The 12,602-nt window shown below is 47.5% G+C and overlaps 1 pseudogene; it reads right to left on the reverse strand.

Moving 5' to 3' along the window:
* Positions 1–10,762: 10,762 nt before the first annotated feature.
* Positions 10,763–10,880, reverse strand: LOC126164261 (5S ribosomal RNA; annotated as a pseudogene).
* Positions 10,881–12,602: the final 1,722 nt, after the last annotated feature.

A 12,602-nucleotide genomic window follows, 5' to 3' on the forward strand; every position in this document is an offset into this window, starting at 1 on the left:
AACTACTTAAATATTACAATTACAAACAACTTGAATTGGAACGATCACATAGATAATGTTGTGGGTAGAGCAAATCAAAGACTGCGATTCATTGGCAGAACACTTAGAAGGTGCAACAGGTCTACTGAAGAGACTGCTGACACCACACTTGTCCGCCCTATTCTGGAGTGTTGCTATGCGGTGTGGAATCCGCATCAGGTGGGACTGACGGATGACATCCAAAAGTTCAAAGAAGGAAAGCTCTTTGTGTATTATCGCGAAATAGGGGAGACAGTGCCACAGACATGATACGTGAATTGGAGCGGCAATCATTAAAACAATGGTGTTTTTCTTTGCGACGGGATCTTCTCATGAAATTTCAATTACCAGCTTTCTCCTACGATTGCGAAAACATTCTGTTCGCACCCACCTACGTAGGGAAAAATGATCGTAACAAAAAAATAAGGAGAAATCAGGGCTCGCACAGAAAAATTTAAGTGCTCGTTTTTCCCGCGAGCCGTTGGTGAGTGGAACGGTAGGGAGACAGCTTGAAGATGGTTCAGTGAGCCCTCTCCTAGGCACTTCATTATGAATAGCAGAGTAATCACGTAGATGTAGATGTAGATGTAGTCCTTTTTCGCAGTTGCGAATTCATTTGATGCGTAATATCAGTGAACTGACCTAGCAGCATGTCTCACACCACGCGCTGTTGTTGTTGTGGTCTTCAGTCCTGAGACTGGTTTGATACAGCTCTCCATGTTACTCTATCCTGTGCAAGCCTCTTCATCTCCCAGTACGTACTGCAGCCTACATCCTTCTGAATCTGCTTAGCGTACTCATCTCTTGGTCTCCCTCTACAACTTTTACCCTCCACGCTGCCTTCCAATACTAAATTGCTGATCCCTTGATGTCCGCAGCTCGTGGTCGTGCGGTAGCGTTCTCGCTTCCCGCACCCGGGTTCCCGGGTTCGATTCCCGGCGGGGTCAGGGATTTTCTCTGCCTCGTGATGACTGAGTGTTGTGTGATGTCCTTAGGTTAGTTAGGTTTAAGTAGTTCTAAGTTCTAGGGGACTGATGACCATCGATGTTAAGTCCCATAGTGCTCAGAGCCATTTGAACCATTTGATCCCTTGATGCCTCTGAACATGGCCTACCAACCGATCCCTTCTTCTAGTCAAGTTGTGCCACAAACTCCTCTTCTCCCCAATCCTATTCAGTACCTCCTCGTTAGTTATGTGATCTACCCACCTAATCTTCAGCATTCTTTCGTAGCACCACATTTCGAAAGCTTCTATTCACTTCTTGTCCAAACTATTTATCGTCCATGTTTCACATCCATACATGACTACACTCCATACAAATACTTTCAGAAATGACTTCCTGACACATAAAATCTATACTCGATGTTAACAAATTTCTCTGCTTCAGAAGCGCTTTCCTTTCCATTGCCAGTCTACATTTTATATCCTCTCTACTTCGACCATCATCCGTTATTTTGCTCCTCAAATAGCAAAACTCCTTTACTACTTTAAGTGTCTCGTTTCCTAATCTCATTCCCTCAGCATCACCCGACTTAATTCGACTACATTCCATTATCCTTGTTTTGCTTTTGTTGATGTTCATCTTATATCCTCCTTTCAAGACACTGTCATTTCCGTTCAACTGCTCTTCCAAGTCCTTTGCAGTCTCTGACAGAATTACGTCATCGGTGAACCTTAAAGTTTCTATTTCTTCTCCATGGATTTTAATACCTACTCCGAATTTTTCTTTTGTTTCCTTTACTGCTTGTTCAATATACAGATTGAACAACCCTGTCTCACTGCCTTCCCAACCAGTGCTTCCCTTTCATGTCCCTCGACTCTTATAACTGCCATCTAGTTTCTGTACAAATTGTAAATAGCCTTTCGCTCCCTGTATTTTACCCCTGCCACCTTTAGAATTTGAAAGAGAGTATTCCAGTCAACATTTTCAAAAGCTTTCTCTAAGTCTACAAATGCTAGAAACGTAGATTTGCCTTTTCTTAATCTAGGTCCTAAAATAAGTTGTAGAGTCAGTATAGCCTCACGTGTTCCCATATTTCTACGGAATCCAAACTGACCCTCCCCGAGGTCGGCTTCTACCAGTTCTTCCATTCGTCTGTAAAGAATTCCCGTTAGTATTTTGCAGGTGTGACTTATTAAACTGATAATTCGGTAATTTTCATATCTGTCAGCGCCTGCTTTCTTTGGGATTGGAATTATTATATTCTTCTTGATGTCTGAGGGTCTTTCGCCTGTCTCATACATGATGGTAGAGTTTTGTCAGGACTGGCTCTCCCAAGTCTGTCAGTAGTTCTAATGGAATTTTGTCCACTCCCGGGGCCTTTTTTCCACTTATGTCTTTCAGTTCTCTATCAAACTCTTCACGCAGTATCATATCTCCCATTTCATCTTAATCTACATTCTCTTCCATTTCTATAACAATGCCCTCAAGTACATCGCCCTTGTATAGACCTTCTATACACTCCTTCCACCTTTCCGCTTTCCCTTCTTTGCTTAGACCTGGGTTTCCATCTGAGCTCTTGATATAAATGCAAGTGGTTCTCTTTTCTTCAAAGATCTCTTTAATTTTCCTGTAGGCAATATCTACACTCCTGGAAATTGAAATAAGAACACCGTGATTTCATTGTCCCAGGAAGGGGAAACTTTATTGACACATTCCTGGGGTCAGATACATCACATGATCACACTGACAGAACCACAGGCACATAGACACAGGCAACAGAGCATGCACAATGTCGGCACTAGTACAGTGTATATCCACCTTTCGCAGCAATGCAGGCTGCTATTCTCCCATGGAGACGATCGTAGAGATGCTGGATGTAGTCCTGTGGAACGGCTTGCCATGCCATTTCCACCTGGCGCCTCAGTTGGACCAGCGTTCGTGCTGGACGTGCAGACCGCGTGAGACGACGCTTCATCCAGTCCCAAACATGCTCAATGGGGGACAGATCCGGAGATCTTGCTGGCCAGGGTAGTTGACTTACACCTTCTAGAGCACGTTGGGTGGCATGGGATACATGCGGACGTGCATTGTCCTGTTGGAACAGCAAGTTCCCTTGCCGGTCTAGGAATGGTAGAACGATGGGTTCGATGACGGTTTGGATGTACCGTGCACTATTCAGTGTCCCCTCGACGATCACCAGTGGTGTACGGCCAGTGTAGGAGATCGCTCCCCACACCATGATGCCAGGTGTTGGCCCTGTGTGCCTCGGTCGTATGCAGTCCTGATTGTGGCGCTCACCTGCACGGCGCCAAACACGCATACGACCATCATTGGCACCAAGGCAGAAGCGACTCTCATCGCTGAAGACGACACGTCTCCATTCGTCCCTCCATTCACGCCTGTCGCGACACCACTGGAGGCGGGCTGCACGATGTTGGGGCGTGAGCGGAAGACGGCCTAACGGTGTGCGGGACCGTAGCCCAGCTTCATGGAGACGGTTGCGAATGGTCCTCGCCGATACCCCAGGAGCAACAGTGTCCCTAATTTGCTGGGAAGTGGCGGTGCGGTCCCCTACGGCACTGCGTAGGATCCTACGGTCTTGGCGTGCATCCGTGCGTCGCTGCGGTCCGGTCCCAGGTCGACGGGCACGTGCACCTTCCGCCGACCACTGGCGACAACATCGATGTACTGTGTAGACCTCACGCCCCACGTGTTGAGCAATTCGGCGGTACGTCCACCCGGCCTCCCGCATGCCCACTATACGCCCTCGCTCAAAGTCCGTCAACTGCACATACGGTTCACGTCCACGCTGTCGCGGCATGCTACCAGTGTTAAAGACTGCGATGGAGCTCCGTATGCCACGGCAAACTGGCTGACACTGACGGCAGCGATGCACAAATGCTGCGCAGCTAGCGCCATTCGACGGCCAACACCGCGGTTCCTGGTGTGTCCGCTGTGCCGTGCGTGTGATCATTGCTTGTACAGCCCTCTGGCAGTGTCCGGAGCAAGTATGGTGGGTCTGACACACCGGTGTCAATGTGTTCTTTTTTCCATTTCCAGGAGTGTATCTTACCCCTGACCATGTTTTACATTCCAGAATGAGTTTTTCACTCTGCAGCGGAATGTGCGCTGATATGAAACTTCCTGGCAGATTAAAACTGTGTGCCGCACCGAGACTCGAACTCGGGACCTTTGCCTTTCGCGGGCAAGTGCTCTACCATCTGATTCTGTAAACATACCCCAGGCTGTGGCTAAGCCATGTCTCCGCAATATCCTTTCTTTCAGGAGTGCTAGTTCTGCAAGGTTCGCAGGAGAGCTTCTGTAAAGTTTGGAAGGTAGGAGACGAGGTACTGGCGGAAGTAAAGCTGTGAGGACGGGGCGTGAATCGTGCTTGGGTAGCTCAGTTGGTAGAGCACTGCCCGCGAAAGGCATAGGTCCCGAGGTCGAGTCTCGGTGCGGCACACAGTTTTAATCTGCCAGGAAATTTCATGTTTTACATTGTTTTCAGTTACCTGAAGCCGGCAGCGAAAGGAGCGGCAGTGGCGTGGCGAAGCGCGGGCAGTGAGCACGCGGTCCACCGCGGTGACGGCAGGTGGCGGCAGGTGATGCAGCACCCTGGCTGCGGCGGCACGCGCTGGCGCGGTGTGACCTACTGGCGTGTAACACGTGTAAACAAGGGCCGCGCAGTGGGGGCCAGAAGGGGCCCGGCCATGCCACGCTCGCGTGCCGCCAATAACCACAAATCCCTGAGCCGGGCCGCGGGGGGCATCGCGTGACGCGCCGCGCTGCCCGCCGGCGTGCTTTACGGCGGCGCCCAGACATCTGGAGCAGCGCAGGCCGGGGGTGCGTGGCGTGGGCGTCAGCACAGGCTGGCGCGCCTGCGACTCCACGGCCACACTCCGGCACGGACGCGACGACCACCGGCTCCCCTTGTGAGGAGGCGCCGGACGTAAGGCGCAGCGAATAATCTGACAAGTGCGAGACTTATGGCACAGTCAGCTTAACAGTTCATGCATTCAAGCTGCAGATGAGAAAAATATACAGAAGAATGGAAAAGAAAACCAAGGATCTGTTACATGACGAACAGTTATGCTTTGGGAAATGTAAAGGCACCGGAGGGCCAGTTCTCAGTCTGCGGATTCAAGACTGAAGAAAAGTCGAGACGTTCATAGGATTTGTCGATCTAGAAAAAGCATTAGACAGTGTTAAATGGTGCAAGATGTTCGAAATTCTGAGAAAAACAGGAGTAAGCTGTAAGGAAAGACGGGTAATACACAGCATTTACAAGAATCGAGAGGAACAATAAGACTGCAAGGCCAAGAACGATGCGCACGGATTGAAAAGAGCGTGTGGCAGGAATGTAGTCTTTCATCCCTACTGTTCAATCTATAAATTGAAGTAGCACTGGCGGAAAATAAAAAGGTTGAACATTGGGATTAAAATTAAGGGTGTAATGATATCAGTGATAAGATTCATTGATGACTTTGCTATTCCCAGTGAACGTCGAGAAAAATTACAGGATCTGTTGAATAAAATGAACAGATGAGTGCAGAATATGGACTGAGAGGAACTCGAAGAAAGACAAAAGTAATGTGAAGTAGCCGAAACGTGAACAGCCAGAAACTTAATATTAGAAATGTTGATCACTATGCAGATGAAGTAAAGGAATTCTGCTACGTAGGCAGCAGAAAACGCATGACGGACGGAAAGAGGAGGACATGAAACGCAGACTATGTAAGTAGGCTGTTAGGTTTTTATGTTGGTAACGCCACATAGCGCTCTGTATGAAAATCACTGACTGTGCTGTGTGCAATCTGTGGCTGGTTTGCATTGTTGGGCCGGCCGGAGTGGCCGAGCTGTTCTAGGCACTACAGTCTGGAACCGCGTGACCGCTACGTTCGCAGGTTCGAATCCTGCCTCGGGCATGGATGTGTGTGGTGTCCTTAGGTTAGTTACTTTAAGTAGTTCTAAGTTCTAGGGGACTGATGACCACAGCAGTCAAGTCCCATAGTTCTCAGAGCCATTTGAACCATTTTTTGCACTGTTGGAACATTTGTTATTGTAGTGTTGGGCAGTTGGATGTGAACAGCGCGTAGCGTTGTGCAGTTGGAGGTGAGCCACCACCAGTGGTGGATGTGGAGAGAGAGATGCCAGAGTCTTGAGCGGACGATGTGGACGTGTGTCCGTCAGAAAAAGGAAATTTGTTTAATTGGATGTCACAAAATTAATGACTTCTCGACATTATTAAGGTAAATACATTGTTTGTTCTCTATCAAAAACTTTCATTTGCTAACTATGCCTATAAGTAGTTAGTGCCTTCTGTAGTTAGGATCTTTTATTTAGCTGCCAGTATTGGCGCTCGCTGTATTGTAGTAGTTCGAGTAACGAAGATTTTAGTGAGGTGAGTGATTCATGAAAGGTACAGGTTATTGTTAGTCAGGCCCATTCTTTTGTAGGGATTATGGAAAGTCAGATTGCGTTGCCCTAAAAATATTGTGTCAGTTTAGTGATGATCAGAAAAAGTAAAGAGAGAACTGTCTGAGTACGTTCAGTTTTACTAAGCTGTCTCTTTATCAAATAACGTAGAGGTTTACCAGCACAGTAAGTCATGATTTTTCTAATGGGACGTTACAACTAGCACTGGCAAAAATTGCATTCCTGGCCAAGAGAAGTCTATTAGTATCAAACATAGACCTAAATTTGAGGGGGAAATTTCTGAGAGTGTACCTGTGGAGCACAGCGTTGTGTAGTAGTGAGGCATGGACTGTGGGAAAACGGGAATAGAAGAGAATCGAAGCATTTGAGGTGTGCTGTTATCAAAGGACATCCGTTAAGGCATGAGGATATAACCTCTATGGTACTATAGCGACCTGTAGTGGATAAAACCTGAAGAGAATGTTCCACTATGTTTGTGGATATTGACACCAGAAGACATGGAATAGGAGAATAATCATTACCAGATTAAAAATATACACGAAGTGCACAAAAATACGGAAACACTTTAGTCGCAACACACCATTCCTGATACTGTGTAGGAAAGACGTTGCATTCGAAACAGCCTCCAGTCATCTCCGAATGGATAAATTCGGGTCTTCCATACCATCCTTCCTTCAAAACAGTGACACGTTTTGGTAACGATGATGGAGGAGAATAGCGATCGGATACCCGTCTCTCTAAAGTTGGTCACAAAGGCTGAATTTGGTGACTGTGATGGTAACTGGAAATGCGACAGTTCATCCTCACCTTCACAGAAAACAGCTCTGGATGGTGCGAGCTGTATGAACCAGGGCCCGTCTCGTCCTGTAACACAGCGTCACCATCGGATAATAAACATTGTACCATGGGATGGACCTGATAAGCTAAAATGGTCACAAAATCCTTGATAGTAATGCGAGCTTGCAAAGTACTCTTGGGGCCCATGGAATACCACGTTATGGCTGCCGAAATAATCACTCAGTCCCCATATCCTACCTCGCCCCATCTTACACTCTTGGGATGTCAACTCGACCAGACTTTGGAAATAATCTGAAACAAGGATCATCCAACCAGATGACTTTCTTCCATTGCTCCACAGTCCAGATTTTATGGCTTCGGCACGACATGGTATTCAGCCTTGCAGCAACTGCCTTGTGGTCCCAATTCCTGTATTCGTCATGATGGGCATTTACATCACTGATGCATTTCTCCCTGTTCCTTTCGTGTTGCTTTAGTGCTGAGAGGGTTCACAAGTGGGAAATTTAATTGCACACAGACTTTTGCAGCTGTTGTCCTCTTACTTTTTTTTTCGTTTATGGTATTTCAGTTCCCCATCGGGGCGGGCTGGCAGCAGCATATGCGCTCCTCTTCAGCCGAAGGACGTAGAACAAACAATAGAAGACATTTAAAAATAACAAAGGAGAAAACATGGTGAACGTAGATATAAAATAGGGGGAACATCATGGAAGACAATAGACAAGAAAGGGGCGACTATAGAATGGAGATAAAAATCGTAAAAAAGTAGCACACACCAAAAACCACACACTGGGACAATTAAAAGAACACAAGGCACAGTATGACTGAAGCATAAAAGTATCGACGGATGGCATAGCACGTAACAAACACTGACAGTAACACTAAGCACAAGGCCAGCACACAATTAAAGTCACACCTCTCGACACACAGGAGAAACAGCACTAAACACAACACTGACGTGACACACTGACAATGGTCAAAACGTGGGATCTGCCAGGTGCAAGGAGATGAGGGAGAAGGGAAGAAGGGAAGAAGGGAGGGAGGGAGGGTAAGAGAGGGGGGAGATGGGGGGGGGCGCGCTGAAGACGGCCATGTAGGGAGGGACGTGGGAGGGAAAGAAGCAAGGATGGGGTGCGGGGTCTCAGGGGGGGAGGAGGAAACTCTGCTCTGGGAGAAGGAGGGAAGAGGAAAAAGGGGCCCTGGGGACTGGGGGGGGGGGGGAACAAGACCAGGTAATAGTTGGAAGGAAGGGGATATATCAGGACGAAGTTCATTATCCGGGAGGGGGAGGCGTTGGAAATTGCCCTGACGAAGGAGACGGAGGGTGTGCAGGTGGAGAGAGGGAGGGATACAGTAATAGAGGTGTGGCAATGGGCAGGGGGTGGAGAGGAAGGAGGAAACCAGGGGTGGGGGGGATCAAGCCTGCGGACCATGTAAAGGATGCAGAGATGTTGGAGGAACAGGAGGAGGTGGGGGAAGGAGGTGAGTTCATACAGGAGCTGTGTGGGGGAAGGAAGGCGGATACGGAAGGCAAGGCGGAGCGCATGGCGTTTGAGTATTTGGAGGGCTTTGTAAAAGCGAGTAGGTGTGGAGATCCAGGCAACACTGGCATAACGGAGGATAGGACAGATGAGGGATTTGTAGGTGTGGAGGATGGTGGAAGGATGCAATCCCCATGTCCAGCCAGACAGGAGTTTCAGGAGGCAGAGGCAGGAATGGGCTTTCTGCTGGATGGTGAAGGGTCCAGGTGAGGTGATGGTCGAGGATGAGGCCAAGGTATCTCAGGGTGGGGGTGAGCTGGATGGGACGACCAGAAAGGGTGAGGTAAATATCATGGAGACTGAAGGAGCGGGGTGCTGCGGCCTATGATGATTGCCTGGGTTTTGGAGAGGTTGAGAAGGAGGAACCACTGGTTACACCAAGTGGTGAACTGGTTAAGGTGGGTTTGGAGGGTGTGTTGGGACCATTGAAGGGTAAGATATTGAGCCAGGATGGCTGTGTCATCAACATACTGGAGAAGGTGGACAGGTGGGGGTGGCTTGGGCATATCAGCCGTATACAAGAGATAAAGGAGAGGGGAGAGGAAAGAGCCCTGGGGGACACCAGCAGTGGGATAAAAGCTATGGGAGTTGGTGTTGTGGAAGGTGACATAGGAAGGACGACGCGAGGGGAAGGAAGCGACCAGACGGACAAAACTGATAGGCAGGGCGTAGGTTTGGAGTTTAAAGAGGAGACCGGGATGCCATGCATGGTCATCGGCATTTTGGAGGTCGAGGGCAACAAAAATGGCAGAGCGACGGGAGTTGAGCTGGAGGGAGAGAAGGTGAATGAGGTTAAGGAGTTGGTCTTCAGCGGAGAAGGAGGGTCGGACGCCACACTGGGTAAGGGGGAAGTGGTGTTGATTAAGGTGCTGATGGATACGGCGGGAGAGGATGAATTAGAAGACCTTTCTGAAGACGGAGGTGAGGCAGATGGGACGATAGGAAGAGGCGGCCGAAGAGAGTTTGTTGGGTTTGAGGAATAAGAGGACGCGGGAAGTCTTTCACAGGTCAGGGTAGAAGCCGGTAGAGGATGACGTTATAGAGATGGGCGAGGACAGGAAGGAATAGGGGCTTTCTCTAAGGTTGTGGTAGGTGACGCAGTCATGACCAGGGGCAGTGTTGCATTTGGACTGGAGGATAAGTTTAATGTCTTGTGCTGTGATTGGAGTGTTGATGTCGGAGGGGGGCAACTGCCCCAAGTACTGGATCCTCTTACTTTCTCTACAATCCTCTTCAATGTCCTCCCGTCACAACCACAAGACACACACTTTGGTCCACTCTGTAACTTAATAGATTATTTTTTCCTGGTTTTCCTGTAAGCGGTGAAAATCTTCGAATCTCGTGAAACACCAAACACAGGATGACCCACAAGTCCGTTAATATTTGAAAACGCACTAATTCACACAATAATGTAGGTAGAAAGGTAAAACTTGACACAATGAAAACAAAAACGAGTACAAGAGACGGCCAACAGATGACTATGGACTGCAACGCGTGAGTAACGACTCATGAGAATCGTGTGTGAAATGGGAAATGATGGGAGTGGCAGTCAGATGCGCCAGCAATCACGTCATGTCGACTTGGAAATGTGAAAATACATTCTCTTAATTTGGCCAGGAAGGAAAACGAGGATAGGAATTTGGCACAGTTCATTCATTGGTACAACATACAATTTTATTTTGCATAGACTGATTTACATTAATCATAACTAAAATTTAATTAAGCAGCAATGAATTTGAATACTGAACAATAATCAGTGAGGGCAGATATCTCAATTATAGCTCGCACGCAATCACTGTATACCAGACCACATGATTAAAAAAAAAGCGCTCCGTCTTCAGGCCACAAGTGGCCCATCGGTACCATCCGACCGCCGTATCATCCTCAGCTGAAGATGTGGGTAGGTGGGGCGTGTGGTCAGCACACCGCTCTCCCGGTCGTGATGATGGTTTCCTCTGACCGGAGCCGCTACAGTTCGGTCGAATAGCTCCTCAATTGGCATCACATGGCTGAGTGCACCCCGAAAAATGGCAACAGCTCATGGCGGCCCGGATGGACACCCATCCAAGTGCCGGCCACGCCCGACAGCGCTTAACTTCGGTGATCGGACGGGAACCGGTGTATCCACTGCGGCAAAGCTGTTGCCACATGTTAAAAGACTAATGATAAAAACTTCAAGTCAGATTTAAAAAAACTACATAAGAGGCCACGGCCAAAAAATTCATATTTTTGAATTCAAAGTGACCAAAGAAGGAGAACAAAACATTTGAAACTTCATGAAACAGGCGTGGTAGCAAGCCCCACAGGGTTCCAAAATAGTATTCAAATAATTAAAAATGGTTCAAATGGCTCTGAGCACCATGGGACTCAACATCTTAGGTCATAAGTCCCCTAGAACTTAGAACTACATAAACCTAACTAACCTAAGGACATCACACACACCCATGCCCAAGGCAGGATTCGAACCTGCGACCGTAGCAGTCCCGCGGTTCCGGACTGCAGCGCCAGAACCGCTAGACCACCGCGGCCGACCTCAAATAATTAAAATTTACATTAAATAATAATCATCATTGCCATCTCGACTACGAGTAAAATGTTCAAATAGCTTCAATAGCAATAAGGTTACAAGGAAAGACGATTCTTTTAATAAACAAACATAATGACCCAGACTTGATCTAAAATTTCTGGTCACGCGGGGTACCCTTGTCACTGCGCCTTGTAATGTGCCGTACGGCTCCACCCCGTCGGAGGTTCGAGTCCTCCCTCGGGCATGGATGTGTGTGTTGTCCTTAGCGTAAGTTAGTTTAAGTTAGGTTAAGTACTGCGTAAGCTTAGGGACCGATGACCTCAGCAGCTTGGTCCCATAAGACCTTACCACGAATTTCCATTTAAAATTTCAGCTTAACTTTAAACAGCACCATCAAAGGCCACACTGCAGATGACGGACAGTGCGAGCTTTCTCATCCCAAGGTTTGTGCACAGAATCGCATAAACAGGCGGCTGTGGAAGTCGACTGGGCCCACGGCAAGTGGGCCTAACAAGGGTCGGTAAACGGCACCTAAGCCACAGCACAAGCAGTCCTAACATAATTCCCTGCAGCGCAAATAAATTCTAATAAGTGCAAGCTCAAGTCACAGACAAGATCATAATATATAATGATTGCGCTCCCAATAGTTAGTGCGATTTCTTATTGAGCGATACTCGAAATTTAACAGTCTTCTAAGAAGTTAGCAGAAAATCTAAGACACCACTTACAGTTGGCTTAATGAAATTTCAAAATTAAATAGTTATAGCAAATCCTCCCGGAACAAATGATTAAACCAATGCCGAGCCAACTGCATTAAATTCTACGGTTCCTGGACACGAGCATAGTCCATGCCAAGTTCAGAGCGGACAATGTATCCTAAACCAAACTAACATTTCCATAAAAACGACTTAAATAAAATAAACACAGCATATACGTGTCCGGAAGCAGAATGAGCAGTACATTAGCCTCATTGAATAAGACACAGTGGAGCTAAGTGCAGAAAGACGGTTAATGTTCCACCAAAGCCAACTATAAATTGAGGTAGTATTCATCCAAAACGTTCAAATTAAACAGAAACCTGATGGCATTCGATCAGCACGAAAGTCTACTTTCACACCAGGAATAGGCAATCTGTGACAATATCAAACATCGACCAATACCGTGCGCCAGAACTAATATCAACCGATAGTTATTTGCCTCAAGGATGTTGAGGATTAACAACAGCCAGGTACGAGCACTTAAACACACATAAATACTACACCGCCAACGAACTTCACAACAAACTTCCTTGTAGAGGCGGACACTAACATTAACCCAAATTAGAGCCGTCACGGACACTTA

Source organism: Schistocerca cancellata, chromosome 2 (genome assembly GCF_023864275.1).
Source record: "Schistocerca cancellata isolate TAMUIC-IGC-003103 chromosome 2, iqSchCanc2.1, whole genome shotgun sequence".
Classification (NCBI taxonomy): Eukaryota; Metazoa; Arthropoda; class Insecta; order Orthoptera; family Acrididae; genus Schistocerca; species Schistocerca cancellata.